This window comes from Macaca mulatta, chromosome 5 (genome assembly GCF_049350105.2).
Source record: "Macaca mulatta isolate MMU2019108-1 chromosome 5, T2T-MMU8v2.0, whole genome shotgun sequence".
In the NCBI taxonomy this organism is placed as follows: domain Eukaryota; kingdom Metazoa; phylum Chordata; class Mammalia; order Primates; family Cercopithecidae; genus Macaca; species Macaca mulatta.
The window spans coordinates 28,061,711-28,081,477 of NC_133410.1; the positions used below are offsets into that span (position 1 = coordinate 28,061,711).

Here is a 19,767-nt window from a genome sequence, read left to right on the forward strand (position 1 = left end):
TTCCCCACTTTTCGTAGCTTATATACTTTTTAGCCCAAGGAACAACTGGTTGTGGGGGGAGCAGGGCCCCATGAAGAAAGACCCTTTGATAGCACAGCAAGTATACACAGTAGTGATTTTTCACCTTCCTTTACTAAACACATTTGTATGGCAATTTACTTGGGTAATTTTACACAGAGGTAAAGGAAGATCTCATATTTCAATGGCTAGTTAGAAAAAAATGCTATGGACACAGATACTAGATACCTAAATTCTCATTCTCTCTGCTATGGTAGACCATAAGCACGTACACTCCAGTCATAAAGGGAGTCTTGGCGCGGATCTGACTCACAGAAGATCCACTACATCCACAAGCCCTATTTTCACAATCTATAATTTGAATGAAAATCTTCAGTAGTTGACAGAACCCACACATTGGTTTCTGTGGGATAAGAACAACTGCATTAGGAAATGCCAAGAGGAAGACTCTGAAACTGATCTCTTCCATAAAATATAGTAAATCCTGAACAAAATTATATCACAGAGTGATTATTGCTACTCACAAAAACTTAAAAGATGCAGGGATTGTGATCCCCATGATATCACCATTTAGTTCACAACATGATCCCCTAAAATATAGTTGGTCTGGCTTATGATATCACCATTTAGTTCACAACACGATCCCTTAAAATATAGTTGGTCCGGCTTATGAAGCAGGACCACTGTAAACTTAATTGCAGCTGTCGTGCCAGATGTGGTACATTTACAAGGGTCTCTGATATATACTATTAGCTATTGATAAAGTGAGTGCCTTCTTTTACATACCCACTGAGAAAGAGAATAAGAAACAGTCACATTCACAATGGATGTATGACAACAAACATTGTGGGTCTTTCTCTTGAATAAATTTATTTCTCTAGCTTGCTGACACAATATACCAGTAGACTCTAGTACCATCTAAACAAACTACAGGAGATAAAGTTGATCCACTGTATTAAGGACATCATGTTGATTGATCTGATGAACAAAAAATGGCTACTAGTCTGAATACCATGCTGTAGAGGGTAAATATAATCCTTAAAATTATTCACGTGCCTATCATATTTCTCAAAATTTTTAGGAATCCAGAGCAGGCCAATATATTAATAAATGAGCTACATCATTCATAAGCCTCTTTGGGAGTCATGTGCAGCATACCATAGTTGGGAATTGTATTCTGACACATTTATTGCACAATAATGCTATTACATGTAATGCTATTCTGACACATTTGTTAGGTAACATGAATGGCTTTGAGTGGGACTTAGAACTAGAAAAGACTCTGAAACAGATCCAAGATGTTGTTTGAGCCATGCAACTAGAAGATCTCATAGAACTAAGGTTATCTGATTTAGGGAAAATGTTTTATGTGGTGTCTAACATACAGATTCAGATGAAAACTGTAGTTCAAACTCCAAGGCTTAAGAAGTAAGAAAGATCATGACATTTGCAGCAGAGATGCAAGCATATTTGAAAAACGACTCTAAGTATGCTATTGGACACGGGTAAAGATGGAATATCTGACCATGGCATATCAAGAAACTATGGAATGAGTATTACTTATCAAGATCTGGGTGTGAGAAGACTTCAAAAGTCATATAGTCAGTGGGACCTAGCTAGAATCGATGGTAAGATGGAAGTGGTACATCTAGGATCAATCTCAAGTTTCATGGGTAAAAATAAGATACATAAATGAATGTCACAGTATCAGATGCCACCCACCACTGTTGGAGCAGTACCTTCTTTTATACTTACATCTGTTTTCGCAAGCTGGATCTTTTTTTTAATGGCTGGCAGAGGAAGAATAGTACAGAACTTACCTCATGAGTAAGGTCACCTCAGTATGATTGTATGAGCCAAAAATGGACTTTTGTAGTACAACTTTTTTTTTCTTTTTTTTTTGAGTCAGGGTCTCAGTATGTCACCCAGGCTGGAGTTCAATGGCGCAATCTAGGCTCACCGCAACCTCTGCCTCCTGGGTCTAAGTGATTCTCCTGCCTCAGCCTCCTGAGTAACTGGGATTATAGGCACTTGTCACTATGCCCAGCTAATTTTTGTATTTTTAGTAGAGATGGGTTTCACCAGGTTGGCCATGTTCGTCTCTAGTGATAGCTATGAGACATAATGGTGAGAAGGAATCTTTTCAATAGATATAGGGTTGGCATGTACATCTTGTTGTCCATTTTATGACAAAAGAGAATCGATATGGTTTGGCTGTGTTCCCACCCAAATCTCATCTTAAATTGTAGCTCCCATAATTCTCATATGTCACGGGAGTGACCTGGTGGGAGGTAATTGAATCAGGAGGTGGGTCTCTCCCATGCTGTTCTCGTGATAGTGAATAAGTGTCATGAAATCTAATGGTTTCATAAAGGGCAGTTCCCCTGCATTTGTACTCTTGCCTGCCACCATGTAGAATGTCCCTTTGCTCTTCCTTTGTCTTCTGCCATCATTGTGAGGCCTCTCAAGCCATGTGAAACTGTGAGTCTATTAAATCTCTTTTTGTTTATAAATTACTCAGTCTCAGGTATATCTTTATTGGCAGCATGAGAACAGATTAATACGGTTAATTGGTACCAGGTATTGGGGTGCTGCTGTTAAGGTATCCAAAAAAGTGGAAGCAACTTAGGAACTGGGTAAGAGGTAGATATTGGTACAGTTTGGAAGGCTCAGAAGAAGACAGGAAGATCTGGGGAAGTTTGGAACTTCCTAGAGACTTGTTGACTGGCTTTGAACAAACGCTCTTTGAACATCTCTATCTGAGATGAGGAACTTGTTGGGAACTGGAATAAAGGTGACTCTTGCTATGTTTTAGTAAAGAGACTGGTGACATTTTTCCCCTGCCCTAGAGATTTGTGGAACTTTGAACTTGAGAAAAATGATTTATGGAATCTGGCAGAAGAAATTTCTAAGCAGTAAAGTGTTCAAGAGGTAACTTGGGTGCTGTTAAAAGCATTCAGCTTTATGTTTTCACAAAGATATGGTTTGGAATTGGAATTTATGTTTAAATGGGAAGCAGAGCATAAAATTCAGAAAATTTGAAGCCTGATGATACTATAGAAAAGAAAAAATACATTTTCTGAGGAAATTCAAGCCCAATGTAGAAATTGCGTAAGTAACGAGCAACCAAATGTTAGTCACTAAGAAAATGGGAAAAACATCTCCATGTCATGTCAGAGGTCTTCACAGCAGCTTTTTCCATCACAGTCCTGGAGGCCTAGGAGGGAAAAATGGTTTTATGGACCAGGTCCAGGGCCCCCTGCTCTGTGCAGCCTTGGGAGATGGTGCCCTGCATCCCAGGTGCTTCAGTTCCAGCCCTGGCTAAAAGAGGCCAACATACAGCTCAGGGCATTACTGCAGAAAGTACAAGCCCCATGACTTGACAACTTCCACATGGTATTGGGCCTGTGGGTGAAAAGAAGACAAGACTTGAGGTATGGGAACCTCTTCCTAGATTTTAGAGGATGTATGGAAATGCATGGATTTCTAGGCAGAAGTTTGCTGCAGGGACAGAGACCTCATGGAGAACCTCTGTTAAGGCAGTGTTGAAGAGAAATGTGGGGTCAGAGCCCCCTACACAGAGGCCCCACTGGGGCACTGCCTAGTGGAGCTATGAGAAGAGGACTACCATCCTTCAGACTCCAGAATGGTAGATCTACCAACAGTTTGCACCGTGCACCTGGAAAAGCCACAGATACTCAACGCCAACCCATGAAAGCAGCAGGGGGAAAGGATGTACTCTGCAATGCCACAGGGGCAGAGCTGCCCAAGACATGGGAACCACCTCTTGCATCAGTGTGACCTGAATGTGAGACATGTAGTCAAATGAGATCATTTCAGAACTTTAAGATTTGGCTACCCTGCTGGATTTTGGACTTGGATGAGGCCTGTAGATCCTCTGTTTTGGCCAGTTTCTCCCATTTGGAATGGTTGTATTTACCCAAAGCCTGTACCCCCATTGTATCTAGGAAGTAAGTAACTTGCTTTTGATTTTACAGGCTCATAGGCAGAAGAGACTTGCCTTGTCTCAGATGAGATTTTGGACTCTGGACTTGACTTTGAGTTAATGCTGAAATGAGTTAAGACTTTGGGGGACTGTTGGGAAGGCATGATTGGTTTTGAAATGTGAGGACATGAGATTTGGGATAGGCTGGGGCAGAATGATATGATTTGGCTGTGTCCCCTCCCAAATCCCCTCTTGAATTGTAGCTTCCATATTTCCCACTTGTCATGGGAGGGACCCTATCTGTGGGAGGTAATTGAGTCATGAGGGCGGGTCTTTCCCATGCCATTTTCATGATAGTGAATAAGTCTCATGAAATCTTATGGCTTTGTGAAGGGGCATTCCCCTACACAAGCTCTCTTGCCTGCCACTATGAGAAACATGACTTTGATCCACATTCTCCTTCAGCTATGATTGTGAGACCTCCCCAGTCATGTGGAACTGTGAGTCAGTTAAACTTCTTTCCTTTATAAATTACGCAGTCTCGAGTAGGTCTTTATTAGCAGTGTGAGAACAGACTAATATAAGAATTAAACCAATATTACCATTTTAATTATTTATTTCATTTTACAAACAGGTTCTCACTGTCATCCAGGCTGGAGTGCAGTGGCATGATCATAACTCACTGCAGCCTTGAACTTTTGGGCTCAAGTGATCCTCACACTTTAGTCTCACATAGTGCTGGGATTACAGGCATGTGCCACTACATCCAGCTTCAAATTTATTATATATAATATTCATAGACAGTAGCAAATGGGTTATCTGTTTGGCCATAGGCTTGTAATAAACAACATTGAAATATGGGTACAAGGAACTTTGGGGAAGATGCACATGGGTGAAGCAATAAGAATAGGCACAAGTGTACAGATCTTTAATTTGTACACTAATAGCTACTGGAGAATATTCACTAAGAAAGAGATTATGCTGCTGTCTTAAATTAGTAGACCACATGGACTCAGAATCTGAGGGATGGAAATCAGGATGCTCTACTATCCTACTGAACCTCTTAGGAATTTTGTGTTTCTTAAACTTGCAACTTTAAATTCTATAGTTCCAAAGTCCTAGTTCTCGCAGAAGGGATGTTTCCTCCTGGGTACACAGTAAGAGATTCACTAAACTTACATAACCACAGCTGCCTCATGAACTCTTTGGCTCCTTGTGCTAGAAGATTATCAGGAAACAAATAGAGTAGTCATAGTAAAGTAATAATTGAACATGATCATTATACATGAGAAGGTTGTTGGCAAATATCAGAGCAGGAATGAATATGTCTGGCACTTTGATGATCAACTGGGACATATCTTGATAGTTTCTATTCAGTTTTAACTGCAACTGAGCAGCTGCAGAAATCTTAGCCTGACCAGTAAATTGAACCTAGAAGCTCAGAATCTCCTCAGAGATGAGAACAAATAATGTTAAATTGTAATGCAGTTTTTCTCAATTTATAATACAATGCAACCTCTTTTAGATTAAGCATTAGATAGCTTACTGAATTGGCATTTTTTTGTAGTTAAAAGTTGATTAATATGCTTTCCAAAATGGATACAATTAGGTAGATTTTTTTTACTTGCCTTAAAATTTTTACTTAAATCTCTTTCTTCAGCAATGTGTATGTAGTATTAGAGTTATTGAAACTATTATAATATGATCTGTAGATTGACAACTCTCTACAGAAGTCATACTTGTAGCACATTCCTTAACTCCTGTATTCTAACAAGGGGAAATTGAGTGAAACTGTATTGGCAAATTGAGAAACCTACTAGACTATTAAAAATAATCTTTACATATCTGTAAATAATAAATGAATATAAAGATGTTGATTTATAATCATTGAATTAGGTTTCTCGTTGACAAGTACTTAGAAACCAACACTTTTGTCATCATACATAAAATTTATCAACCTTTATCTAATATGATAATCCATCCTAACTATGTTACCAAAAAAAAAAAAAAAAAAGGAATTTGAAAGTGCTTCAAATGTAAAAAAAGAAATATTACTGGTATAAAATGCAATATTTTCAATAACCCTACAATCATTATGCAACCTGTAGGTATTATATAAGATCACAATTGAACTGGAATTACAGAAAAAGAAAGAAAAACACAGTCAGTTCTGTAGAACCATATAAAAGTCATTATCTGCCCACTCTTCTAACATCCCTCCCCAACACTTGTCTAGCTCAGCCACATTTTCTGATAGATTTGTTTACATTTGTTAGAGATCAGCCACCACCCCTGGTGCTAAATTCAGCCTTTAGATACAGGCTGGCAGCTCCCCTTGACTATCACAAAAACAGAATTTGGCCTGCAGTGATTCACACAGATGGGGGGCAGAAAAACAAACTTCAAAGAACTAAAGCGGCCATGAAGCTAAGGTTCAGGAGAGGAAATGGTGAAGGGGATTAAGTGGAATGACAAAGGGATTTTGTGCAGCAGCATTGTGGGATCTCTTCCTTACACTTGTTAAACAGTAAGAACATCACAACCCCCTGGAGTTCATAAATAGCATCCTTAACTATGAAGTCTGATATCTCAGTCATTCCTTGGGCAATATAGTATTGTCTTAAAAGTTGTCAGTCAGTAGAAGATACTCTTTAAATGTTGTCAGTGATTGACACTGAGGTTTTTTTTCTTTTATTGCAGGAGAAAAATACCTTCCTTGTCCCCAGTTTTGACTACAATCTCATTCATTGTAAAGTGTTATAAAAAAGGAAAGAGAAAAATGAGGAGTCCATGATGCTGTCATTCTTTCCTGTCTTTTACAAGTACTTAGCAAAGGGATTCAATGTGTTCCTGGGGGGCTCAAACTATTATTGTTCAGAGATAATTATCCAGAGATAATAACTCTTATGAAAACCCAACAGACAAGGTATAATGCTTCTCTCTTTCTTCTTTTGTCCTTCTTTCCTTCCTTCCTTCCTCCTTCCTTCCTTCCTTCCTTCCTTCCTTCCTTCCTTCCTTCCCTCCTTCCTTCCCTCCTTTCTTCCTTTCTTCCTTCCTTTCTTCTGGATTTTTATGTGAAATCCCTACATTTTTAAATTTTGACAATGCATTTAAGTAAATGATAATCAAAGAGAAACAGCCACTATTTGATCAATTGGCAACTACTTGGAATTCTGTATTTTAGTACCTGTCTCTCTGGACTCTAGTTGTTAATATGGTATTTAGCCATTTTTTCAAGATGTGATTCACAAATATGAAATTGTTTTCAGTAAATTCATAGATATGTATAAACATCACTACAAAACATTTCAAAATATTTTTTATGACCTCAAAAACAAACCCCAGACCCTTTACCTATCACTCTCTTGTTTCCTTCATTCCCAAGCAACTGCTAATTTGCTTTTCATCTCTATAGATTTGCCTATTGTGGACATTTGATTTAAATGGAATAACATAAGATCTTTTGTGACTGCCTTCTTTCACTTATAGCATGACGTTTTTCAAGTGAACAAGTGGGAAGATGAAGAATTTGGAGGGCTTTTGACTACAATCTCATTCATTGTAAAGTGTTATAAAAAAGGAAAGAGAAAAATGAGGAGTCCATGATGCTGTCATTCTTTCCTGTCTTTTACATGTACTTAGCGAAGGGATTCAATGTGTTCCTAGGGGGAACAAAGACAAGTTATCTCAACACCAAAGACAGTAGGGGATAGAAGGATATGTCAAGGTTTGAAAACCATCCTTTAGAAATGCGGGAAAGTTAAAGCTAGAAGTAAGTACTGAAAGCTTTCCACAATCACACCCAGAAGACACCTCAAGGATCACACCTTGTGAAAACTCAAGGACCTTAGCTTTTGATAACAAATCTTGACCAGGCATGATAGTCATCTGGTACGCACACGTTTGGCTATATCAGTTGTTTACAGAGACAAGGTCTGATTTGGTTATCTGCATCTGTGATCTACCTGTTGTTAAAAAGTATAAATACTCTGAATTGGGATAGCAATTTTTCAGGATGCTACCCTTGAGGAAGTCATAGGTTCTAGTCACCAGTGTTGTTCAGAATAGGCAACAACAACAACAACAACAAAAGTAGAATAATGTAAAGATCCTCAGTGCTTGGTTCTAACACACTCAGAGCTATCTGGTTGTAATAAGGAGAATTACCCAAAAACATCCTCTGCAAAGAAACAGAGCATTTTCAGGTCTCAGCACATCATTTCTAGAGAGGCTAGCAGGTCTAATTTCAATGGCTTGATGCTAATTCAAATTTTTAAAAACTAGTTTTGAAGAAGACTTTCTCAAAAAATCTTTCAACAGTATACTAGGAAAACATAATTTTGAAATTTGGAATTTTTAGGTAAACCACAGGAGCAGAGGAGAGTCTTTAAAATATGGAGTATGAGTTAGATACATAGCTAAGAAGGATTGCTAGATGACTGGGGGCGTGAACGACACAATACATTGAAAAAACATCAGCAACTTTCTTTTTTTAAAAAATGCTTTAATATACAACTCTACTTTAGCAACATCATTTAGAAAAGCAGTTCTTTTGAATTTGGAGTGTCATTTTTATTTTTAAAGCAGAATAAATTTTCCATGTTTTTTTTTTTTTTTTTTTTTTTAATTCAAAGCAGGCATTTTGTGGGATTTTTTTTTTTTTCCAAGTAATTTTTTTTCTTGTTATGTGCTACGGTAGAAAATATATTTTGGACGGGCATGGTAGCTCACGCCTGTAATCCCAGCACTTTGGGAGGCCGAGGTGGGCAGATCAGGAGATCAGGAGATCGAGACCATCCTGGCTAACACGGTGAAACCCCCTCTCTACTAAAAATACAAAAAATTTAACAGGGCGTGGTGGCAGGCGGCTGTAGTGCCAGCTACTTGGGAGGCTGAGGCAGAAGAATGGCGTGAACCCGGGAGGCGGAGCTTGCATTGAGCCGAGATCGCGCCACTGCACTCCAGCCTGAGCGACTGAGCAAGACTCCGTCTCAAAAAAAAAAGGAACTATATTTTGTAACTTCTAATTTAACAGTACTTCTTAAACACATCACCCTTTATTATGCAAACCATTCTCTGTGAGCACATCTTGGCCGTGCTCACACATTCAAAAACTTAAGCTTTGAGAGATTAGGTAACTTTTCTACGATTCACAAATATCAAATGGTTAAGCTCTTATTTAAATCTAGGTCGCTAATATTAAAGTCCATCCAATTTTCACTACCATTCATTGTAATATAGAAAAATGGTTTTAAAAATGTAAATAATTTTACAATGTTAGAAAGATATCACATTCTTTACAGAAAACTCAAGATAATGTTTTATATGAATAAAACATATTAATGTTTCAAAACTCATTAGCTAGCGTTTTGAACTCAGATCGAGAATTGTATCCAAGCTCTTCACCATAAAAAAGAACCCATGAGAAGTTACTGAGTCGCTCTGAACTTCCATTTTTTCATATGATTTTATATACAGAACATATTTGCAAATGCTATACCAATATAGCCCAATAATGTTCAACTTTTTAAGAAAAAGTTTCCAATAACATTTTGAACAATATTAGTCATAGAATGATTCACCTTCATCTTGTAAGTAGGCCCTATCTCCAGTCTCCTTCCAAGTGAGTTTATTTGTTTATTTTTCTATGTTCCAGTAACCATCACTTCACAGAAAGTCATAACCGTCGTATTATTTCTGTGTGATAAAGACACATTCCACCATTCTATTCTTCAGGGATTGGTATATATATTGTGTGTGTGCGGTCTCTGTGTCGCTTTAGTTTGATTTACTTTCCTGATAGTCAGGACCACTTTGATGTGTATTAAAATAGCTCATTTGTTTGTTATGAGTACAATCCATGTAGAAAAGCAATGATCCCTGGAGCAATGGTTCCATATGACCTTTGCTCAAAACAAACTGTAAAATTCTGGTCTCTCTCCTTCTTGTGGTCTTCATAGGAAAGCTAGCATCGCAGTTAACCTCCTGAGGCCAGAGACAGGAGAGTGATTTAGCAAAGTACTTCATTCATGTCTCTCATCCATAAAGTTTAAAAATGGTTCAGATACATTAAGTCTTCATTACAAATAAAATCCCTGTGAGGCTGGTCATTATTTTAAATGACTTCTCCAGATTTTCTAGTTTTACAGTGTAGGCCAGTGAACAATCTACTGTGTTTTTAAGCTCTTAGGTCTGATTATCTTTAATTTCTTTTTTAGGTTTTACGTTCCATTTTTGACAAGAACTCAGGAAACTGTAGTACCTCCTTTATGTGACATTATCTGGCAATGAGTTTTCTAGTGAAGCAAACTTTCTGGATAATTGATGATTAACTCTTTATATCTTAATGGTTTCATACTTTTTTTTTTTTTTTTTTTTTTTTTTTTTTTTGAGACGGAGTCTCGCTCTGTCGCCCAGCCCAGGCTGGAGTGCAGTGGCGCGATCTCGGCTCACTGCAAGCTCCACCTCCCGGGTTCACGCCATTCTCCTGCCTCAGCCTCCCGAGTAGCTGGGACTACAGGCGCCCACAACCGCGCCCGGCTAATTTTTTGTAATTTTTAGTAGAGACGGGGTTTCACCGTGGTCTCGATCTCCTGACCTTGTGATCCGCCCGCCTCGGCCTCCCAAAGTGCTGGGATTACAGGCGTGAGCCACCGCGCCCGGCCTGGTTTCATACTTTTTAATGTTTTTATACAGATTTGTTTTATGGTACCCAGGATTTGTTTTAATTAAGTTTGATAAGACACACAGGCACAAACATGATTTTGATTAATAAAGGCATTTGTATTATTCTCACGGTCTCCTAAAAATAGGAGGCACAGCGCACCATGCCTGGGAAGCATCTGCATGAGATGAGCAGACAGAGAGGAGAGCTACCGGCAAAGCCTTGACTGGAGTTTTTGTAGGGAGGAATGGATGATGCAAAGCAAAGTAGGTTTAAAATGAGATATTTTGATTAATTTGGTGGACTGTGGGGTGCAGAAGTAGTCCCTAGTTGTCAGTGACCTTGTTCTGGGGTGCTTAGGCCTGGAGGAAAGCGTTCCATAGTGTAAAGATAACAGAAGGAAAAGGGGACATAGATTTGGGATTGGCTGTTTTGCATACCAAAGGCATGTTCTCAAGCAAGTCCTTTACTATCTCTGAGAATAAACTAATCCTGGGTGGGACAATCTGTCTCAGGTCAGCAAGGGCCAGATGCCACCGCATCAGGAATTCAGAAAACAGAAAAAAAAAAAAAAGTTAATTGTTAATTCTAAATGCATTACTTTATCACTTTTGAAATCACACCGTAAGCAAGTTTTTGTTGACAAAATTATTTTTATTAAAAATAAAACATCATTTTTCATTGCAATATGGTTATGGTGAAATAACCTCAAATTATATAAATTTTTAAAATTATTCTTCTTTCTATCTGGTGAGATTACTAAAACTGGTCAGTTGTAGTTTTAGAATTGAAACAAGAAAAAATATATAACTGATATATGACTGACATGCTGAATATATTTGAATTAAAAAAAACAGTAGATAGGTTGTTTTAAAATAGCTTATGACCAGTTTTTAATATGTTGTTTTATATCTCTCTTTTGTGAGATTTCCAACTACAACTTCTTGTTTCTGATATTAGGCCTCCTCCTCTGCTTCACTTCTATGCATTTTTTCCCTCTGATTTACAATGATAAGGAACTTGAGATAAACACCCTTTTCAACATACGTATAAATGAAAACAGTAACTGGCATGATCTTTATAATATGCAACATTTTGCATGGGCAATTTTGACTCTTTTGATCACTTTTGTCATAGTGCCTAAGTCTCTGTGTTGTTTATTTGACTATGCCAAGATGGTGAATTTAGCACCTGTGATTTGCCACTCCAATTTCCAAATTTTTAAGTAGAGTCATGAATCGCTTAACAATGGGAATACGTTCTAAAAAATGAGTTATTAGCTAATTTTGTGATGCAAATGTCATAGGCCATACTTATACACACCTACATGAAATAGCCTGCTACACACCTAGGCTACATGGTATGGTTTATTACTCCTGAGATGCCAATTTGTACAGCATCTTACTGTTTAAATATTGTAGGCAATTATAACACAATGGTAAGGTTTTGTATATCTAGACATATCTAAACATATAAAAGTATAATAAATATACAGTATTATAATCTTATGAGACCACTGTAACATATGCAGTTGATTATTGACTTAAATGTTTTCATTTCAGAAGACTCCTGTGTCACATAAGACTTATATTAAATAAATTTGTATGCTTTTGTGTTGCTAATCTCTCTTTTGTTATAGAGAACTCAGCCATAAACTTAAGATGGGAAAAAAAGATACTCTTTTTTCTACAATACCCATGATATTACCAGATAGAATTTTTTGTCTGTTTATCTTGGTAGTGTTTCTTTCTTGCTCAATGTTCATTTCTTAGTTGTAGATCTAATACACCTCTTTCACTGTAACTGTCATCTTTCCAATCAACAAATATACCAAATATCTTCTGTTTCCCTATCTTATTTTTTTATCCTAGGTTTAAAAACAGATGAACTCCAATGCACACATAGAAAACAAATACACACACACACACACACACACACACTTCAGGTTTAATGTAGGATTTTCTAATTCTGTTATATGGAGTTTGAGGAAACTTAAAGTACAGTACCAGAATTCTACTTTAGATCCCAGCCTTCTGACCCCATAATTAAACAACTAAGATAAATAAATAAGAAAAAATGACAACATTGAAGAAAATAGTATTTTATCCTGTCCAGATCTGTTCTTGGAATTCTAAAGCAGAGTTCCCCTGGTGAGCTGGAATGGACTACGTTCATATTTACGGCCATATTTAATTTTCAGTTAATTATACATAAGAGTGCTGGGCTATTTAATCATCCTCAATTCTCTAAACTAAATTTGATGTTTAATACAGATCTGTTGCGGAAAAACTAGAAGACCAAAAAAAAAAACCAAAAGCACAAAAGACAAGAAAGAAGTCTCTTTTCACGGGAAAGTAGTATGTTGCCCTTGACATATTTGGCTGCATATGGAGAAAGAGAGTGAGAGTTATCAAGATTGCCCCAGAGGGCATGGGTCACATGACCTTTTCTGAAGAACAGGTTAAATAGAGATCACAACATTAGAGGGTTCTATCCATAGGCATGATATTTATGCTACACAGTAAGCATATGGAATCATAATCATGGCTAAATATTTGCCCTGGAATGTGAACACGAAGGTTACTGTACGTTTCTTTTAAGAAGGAATCATGTGAGATAGGGCAGCAACCATGACTGAATCTCTCTACTAGATTCTATTATTTATACTGCCTTTTAAAAAACATGTTTATCAGGAATTAAAGGAAAAGCTACTTCTAAATTATTTGCCTAAAATGGAGTTTTGCTTTTAATTTGCCTTTGATCTTAAGCTGAATTTTTCTTTTTCATAGTCTTGCTTCTACTTTTATTTCTTCAATTGTCAGGTTTGGTTTTTTATCTTTATTTGTAAGAGCTCTTAAAATATTCATGCAACAAATATAATTTAAAGCTTGCCCTCCAAGCTTTTACCATGTATATGCATAATAGTAGTGCTTCACATACAGTGTGAAAATTATCAGAATCAGAAGGGAGTCACTAGTGTTTTAAAAAAAGATAAAGACAAATAGAGCCAGAAAAGGCCCTGAGGAGAAGGTTCTCATGTTTGTATGCCTGAGAAAAAAACTACCACAAACATTGCAAAAACCACAACCTTGTACAGAAGCTATTGCAACCTTACACAAAAATACTTCTGCAAAAAAATCTTCCCAGAAACTCTTCTCAGATTGTTGTTACCCTTGTTATTGATCCTTACAGTCAAGGATAATTACCTGACAAAAATTTTGTAATCCTCTTCATTTTTTCCTTTAAAAAACTTTGTCTTCCTTGACCTCCCTGAATACACACATAGTTTACTGTGGCACTTGTTTTCCCACTGAAATACCTTACTCCTGAATAAATATCTTTTTTCTTTTAGAGAGCCTCTCTCTGTTATTTAGCTTGACAACAAGAATAAGATAAGTTGTGCTCATGCAGCTGACATTCTTGTAGAAAAAAAGATGATATACCACAGACATAATAAATAACGAACTTAAAACTTGTGCTGGAAGATGATATACGTACTGTACAAAGTAAAATAAAATAGAACATAATTAGGGGAATAAGGATTTCCAGACCGAACATTTTAAATAGATTTGTGAGGGTCAGCTTCATTAAGAAGGTGATATCTGCGCAAAGGTAAGGCAGGAAGCGAATTGCAAATCTGGGAGAAGAGTGCTCCAGGCACAAAGATCAGCTAAAGCAAATGCCCTAGGATGGAATGTGCTTGTCAGTTTCAACAACAACTGGAAGGCCACTATGCAGTAACAAGTGAGGAAAAGAAAAGCAAGAACCAGCTGGAGGCAAAGTGGGGGTAATGGAGTGTCATAGCCTGGACACAAATCACATTGTACCTAGGAGACCATTGTGGAAAAATTTGAATTTAATATTATTAAAATGTAGAATTTTGAGCAAAGAAATAATAACGTAATCTGATATATGTTAACATACTGTGATATATATATATATAAATATATATATATATATATATTTCCAATTATTGTATGCCTTTAAGATTTATCCATGCCTATAAAGCAGAAGAATAGCATAAAATAAATGTTGGAATAAAAACTTTTAAAATTAAATTTTAGTTTCTCCTTTCTAAAGTTAAAACAGGACATTGAATCCCTGAAATAGAAATTATAGTTGATTAAAAAAACCCCACAAGAACATGCCCCAAATTTATCTTATCTTTAGATGTAATGTTAGGTAGTAACGAAGTTTTCTTACCAATAGCCTACTGTTACTCAAGTTTTTTATTTATTTATTTTTATTTTTTTTTCCATCTTGAAGACTATTTTGAATTTCTCTGGTCTGACGAGAGAAACTACTTTGATGCTGCACCCCTTTGGAATTCTGATTGTCTACATGACATTCATCACAGTCATAACAATACAGGTAGAGATTCAAGAATATTGGGTTAAAAATCCAAGGCTTATGTAGGCTTCTGTTTCAAACACAAATTCATGTAACTCCAGAAAGAATCATCGCAATTCATACAATAAACAACACTGTCATGAATATTTATTGGTGATGATGACAGCTTCAGAAAACAGGATTTTCCAGAGCTTCAAAGAACCACCGCTAACTTATAAAATAATTGGAAAGCTGTGCAAGCAGGAAAAAGTTCCATCATATGCCAGTACTCAATCCTTCAGTAGAAAGAGATCACTCCAGCTGCTGTTATATGAAAAGCCTGTACTGTAGGCAAAGACACAACTTACGAGGATATGGCAATAACTTAGGCATAGAGATAACCATGGGACAAAGGGCTAATAAAATGTGCTGAGAGACCATCAGAGTCTGCATATATTTTGAAGTTATGGGTAACTAAAATAATAGATTACATGAGACTCCAGGAGAAAGAATGGTATCAAGGAAGTCTTCAAGGATTTGTATTGGCAAGTGGAAAGAGGAAATTGCCATCAATTGTAATGGGGAAGGTCTTGTTAGACCAAGTTTCATGAAGAATTTCAGGGTTAAGTTTTTGGAATTTTACTTTTTCTGATATATATGTAAAACATATTTTTCCTCCTCAATATTTTGTTTTAAATTATGCTTATATTCCCTTTTGAAATATAAAAATAGTATAATTCCTTTAGATTATTCATTTATTCAGAATATTTATTATATATTTCCTATGTATCAGGCACTATTATTTATATAAATAATATCCTTGCCTTCATGGTGTTTACAGTCTATTAGTTGGGAAAATATTAAATACATTAATTGTTATTAGACATTATACATGTATATACATATCTTATTTATATGCTGCCACATAGTGATAAGTATAAAATCATTTTAAAATAAGTTTTCAATTTATGGAGGACTTCTATTTAATTGAGATACTTAGGAAATTAACTTCTGAAGGTAATAAATTTGACTTGGCATTTGTACAAAATAAAAAGTTGTCATAAGGCTATCTAGAGTAATAAGATGAGTGGAGCAATGTGCAATAGTCCCAAGGCAGACGAGTTTTTAAAATATTAAAATGTGTGGCTGGATAATGGGACGTGAGTAGGGGAGGCAGTCAGGAACAAGTTCCTGTTAGAATTTATAAGCCAAGGAGTAAATGTGAGTATTTTTCTAGGCTTAATGGGAAACCACTGGAGAACTTAGATTGCAGGAATGTCATGAACAGATTCCTATGTCAAAATCATCATTTGGAAAAGATAGACAGAGGTATATGTGTACGAGGGCTGATAATACTGGAAAATGGAAGACTTTCAGAGGGCATTGCAATCGTCATATTTAGGTATGTTGTTGGCTTGGGCTACGGTGGTATTACCAAAAAAAATGTTAGATTTCAGGGGTATTCTGGAGACTGAGAAACTGCAAGGATATCTCCAAGATTTTTGACCTCATTCGCTGGAAGAACAGAGGTGCCATGACTGAGGAGAATAACGGAATAAGGATTATACACTTTGGAGAGCAAAAATACTTAGAAAATCATGAAAATTTGACTATAGGATTCAAGGACTAAGTGCTAAGAAGCAAAATGTGGCTAAGTGAGAGGTACAAGAGGTGATTGAAAAACACTCAGGATGCCCAATAACATTTGGGAGAAAACAGAGTCTAGACTGGAGGAAGGAAGGAGCTCTCAGGGCATTTATTGCTCCCTATTAGTTTTTACTTTTACTTACTGCATTAATACCTTCAATCTTACCATCATAGATTCCTTCCTGGACTAACTCTTAGAAGAGCTAGAGTCTAGACGGACTGGAAGTGAAAGTGTTCTTGACAGCATTTATTTCAGAACAAGGGGAAAGAATATGATACTGGTTATCCTAAGTAGCAATAGCCAGAACTAAAAAGGGTGCTAGTATTCATCAAAGAACTATTGAGGGTAATATTTTTTACAGGCTGTGCTAATGGTCTATCAAGATATCCTGAGTTTCCAATAGAGATGTTCCAGCTATAACACAGTCCTGGTAGACAAAGTGTGGTAACTTCTATGTCTTGAAAAATAATATCTGCATTTTTCTTAGTTTTATTTATTGGTGTTTGTTATACAATTTTTCATGATAAAACTTGAAAAAAAGGAAAAAAGAAAGAAAGAAATCAATTAATAGGAAAAAAAAAAGAAAGACAGGAAAGAAGACAGACCTCTGTTTTGCATGGAGATCATTAAAAAGCCCGTGATAAAAGTTATTTGGTGGCGGTAGTAATGTCTCCTGTGTTACAGAAGGGACAGTTCAGTGTATAATGGAGTGGATGGTAATAATAAAATTTTTTTATGGAAAAGATGGATCTTGAAACCTGTTTAATATCTCGGTAAACAGTGAAAAGGGAGAGCACTTTTAAGAGAGGAAATTAATTCAAACAGATGGAGACAAGAATAATTATAAAATGCGTTCATTCTTAAAATTTTTGAATAATCCTCTGATGGTGACTGTTATTTGTCTCTGTTCTTCCTCTTTCTTTAAAACCAGAGAATTTAGTAAAATTCTCTTTTGGACACCAATCTTTTCCTTCTCTGATAAATGTGTTAACTTAATTCATTACTGCTGAAAATCACTCTGACAAATGGAAAACAATTATGTTTTCATCAACATTGAATTACAGATATAAAATATCGTATGGGAATTATAATTTGATAAATGGGAACATTCTGGGTCCCATATTGAGTCCAGATGGTTACAGTGTCTTTAATACATGTATCCATTTGGTATTACCACATTTGTGTACCACAGTCTCCTCATTTATGTTTAATGATGGATAGATTCCAAATAATACAAGATGTTCTCCAACATGTTAAATTTCTGGTGAGTAAGTGATCAGACAGTGAGCTCTCTCTTCCCAGTATACCTTGTAGTCTCAGCGTAACTGTTTGAAGATAATCTGAATTTCAGTCAGATTGCATGATATTTTCCACTCCTGGGGAAAAAAAAAAAAGATAGAATAAAATAAACAATTGCTTCACTCCAAAAGAGGGACATGTTCGTAACCTAAACTTAAAGTTTGCAGTGCATCTAAAATTCCAGAATGCGTTCTTCAAACTGTTGTTAAATAGTAAACTTTGGACAACTATTGGTGAGGTCTAGATTTGGGAGGATTGGATATTTGCAAAGTTGTTTACAGTTAAATTAGGGAAGTAGGCAAATGTTGTTTTCAATATAATTCGGATGTATTTATTTTTCAATCAATCTCTTACCTTTATTGTAAATGCATTACTCACCTACCAGATTTTTGTATATTCATTTTTCTTCTTTTAAAGCAAGTGACAATGTTTCTAATTTGTTTCCTTAAGTGCATCTCAGAATTTTCAACCTATTCTAAAATTTCATGGTTTCCCATTCATTATTCAGAAAATATAAAATCAAATTATTTTATATAACAGGAAAGTTTACTCATAGTCTTCAAATTTTTTATCCTCTCTAGTTGTGCAACATTGTCCTTTTTTTCTTTTCTTTTTACTTTTTAATTAATGAACTTGGCATTCCATCCAAATTAAATTATTTTTTCTTTCTTCATACTTCAACAGGCCTGAAGACAAATACTGCTATGAATGGTTACATCTAGGACTTCTGGGATTAGCCCAGATTCAACTCAATTTTTGCATTTGCTCAGCAATATGACATGTTTCCACCGATTAGCTAAAAAGTTATGTGAGGAATGGGCAACAATATCTCTAAGGCAAGATATGCTCAAATCCAATATAGTTCATATAGACTCATATAGACCTTGTCAGAGTAAATTACCGTGTGCCTTTCAGAACACTAAAGAATAAAGTCCTTCCATATTAGAATGACAAATATATTTTCATAATCAAACTGTTTTATTCCCAGATTTATTACTTCCAGCTGAGTACAATAGAGGCTGTTTTACCATTCTCCAATTTTCCCTAAGTAACAGAACACTGATCAGCGTGCACAATTAAAAGACTGCATTTCTCAACCTTCTTTTGGCATCATGTGACTAAATTTTTGTCAAAGAGAGAAAGACAGAAGTATTGCTTATGTGGCCCAGAAGACTTTGTGAAAGGTAGCGAGGGATTTCTGATTTCTTCTTTTCCTGATATTCCAATAGGCACGTGTGAGACCTTTTGACATTGTCCTGTAGTTCTTGCATGTTCTGTGCTTTGTTTGCTTGGTTTTGTTATTTTTTTTCATTTATTTTTAATTATCCTTTCTGTTTGCCTCTCAGTTTGGGAAGTTTGTATTGATTTCCCTTAAAGCTCATTAATTGTTTCTTTATCCATGTCTAATCTACTGATGAACCTGTCAAAAAAACATTCTTCATTTCTGTTGCAGTACTTTTTATTTCTAGAATTTCCCTTTGAACTCTTCTGAATGTTCCCTTCCTCCTACTTTTATTGTCTATCTCTTCTTAAACATGTATATATTAAAATGGTAATTTTAAATTTCCTATTTGATAATTCTCAAATCGGTGTAATAACTCTGCCTGGTTCTAATGCTTGTTAGGTCTCCTTAGATTATGTTTTACTTGCATTTTAGCATGGTTTATAATTTTTTTGTGAAATCCATATATGTTGCATCAGATAATAAGAACTGAAGTAAATAGGCCTTTGCTATGAGCTTTTAAATTAGGCTAGGAGATGGAGTGTTTTGAACATTTGTTAAAGTTGTAAGTTCCAGAAGCTTCAAATTCCTTTATTTTCTTCATTTATTTTCTCACCTGTTGTGTTTGTGCTTCCCTAAGA

General features: G+C 36.0%; 1 long non-coding RNA gene across 1 annotated transcript; it reads left to right on the forward strand.

Annotated features, from left to right (window-relative positions):
* Positions 1-1,558: 1,558 nt before the first annotated feature.
* LOC144340900 (uncharacterized) lies at positions 1,559-18,859 on the forward strand. Its single transcript, XR_013417445.1, has 3 exons — positions 1,559-1,646; positions 12,902-12,985; positions 18,589-18,859. It is a non-coding gene; the product is annotated as an uncharacterized LOC144340900 (long non-coding RNA).
* The last annotated feature ends 908 nt before the right edge of the window (positions 18,860-19,767 follow it).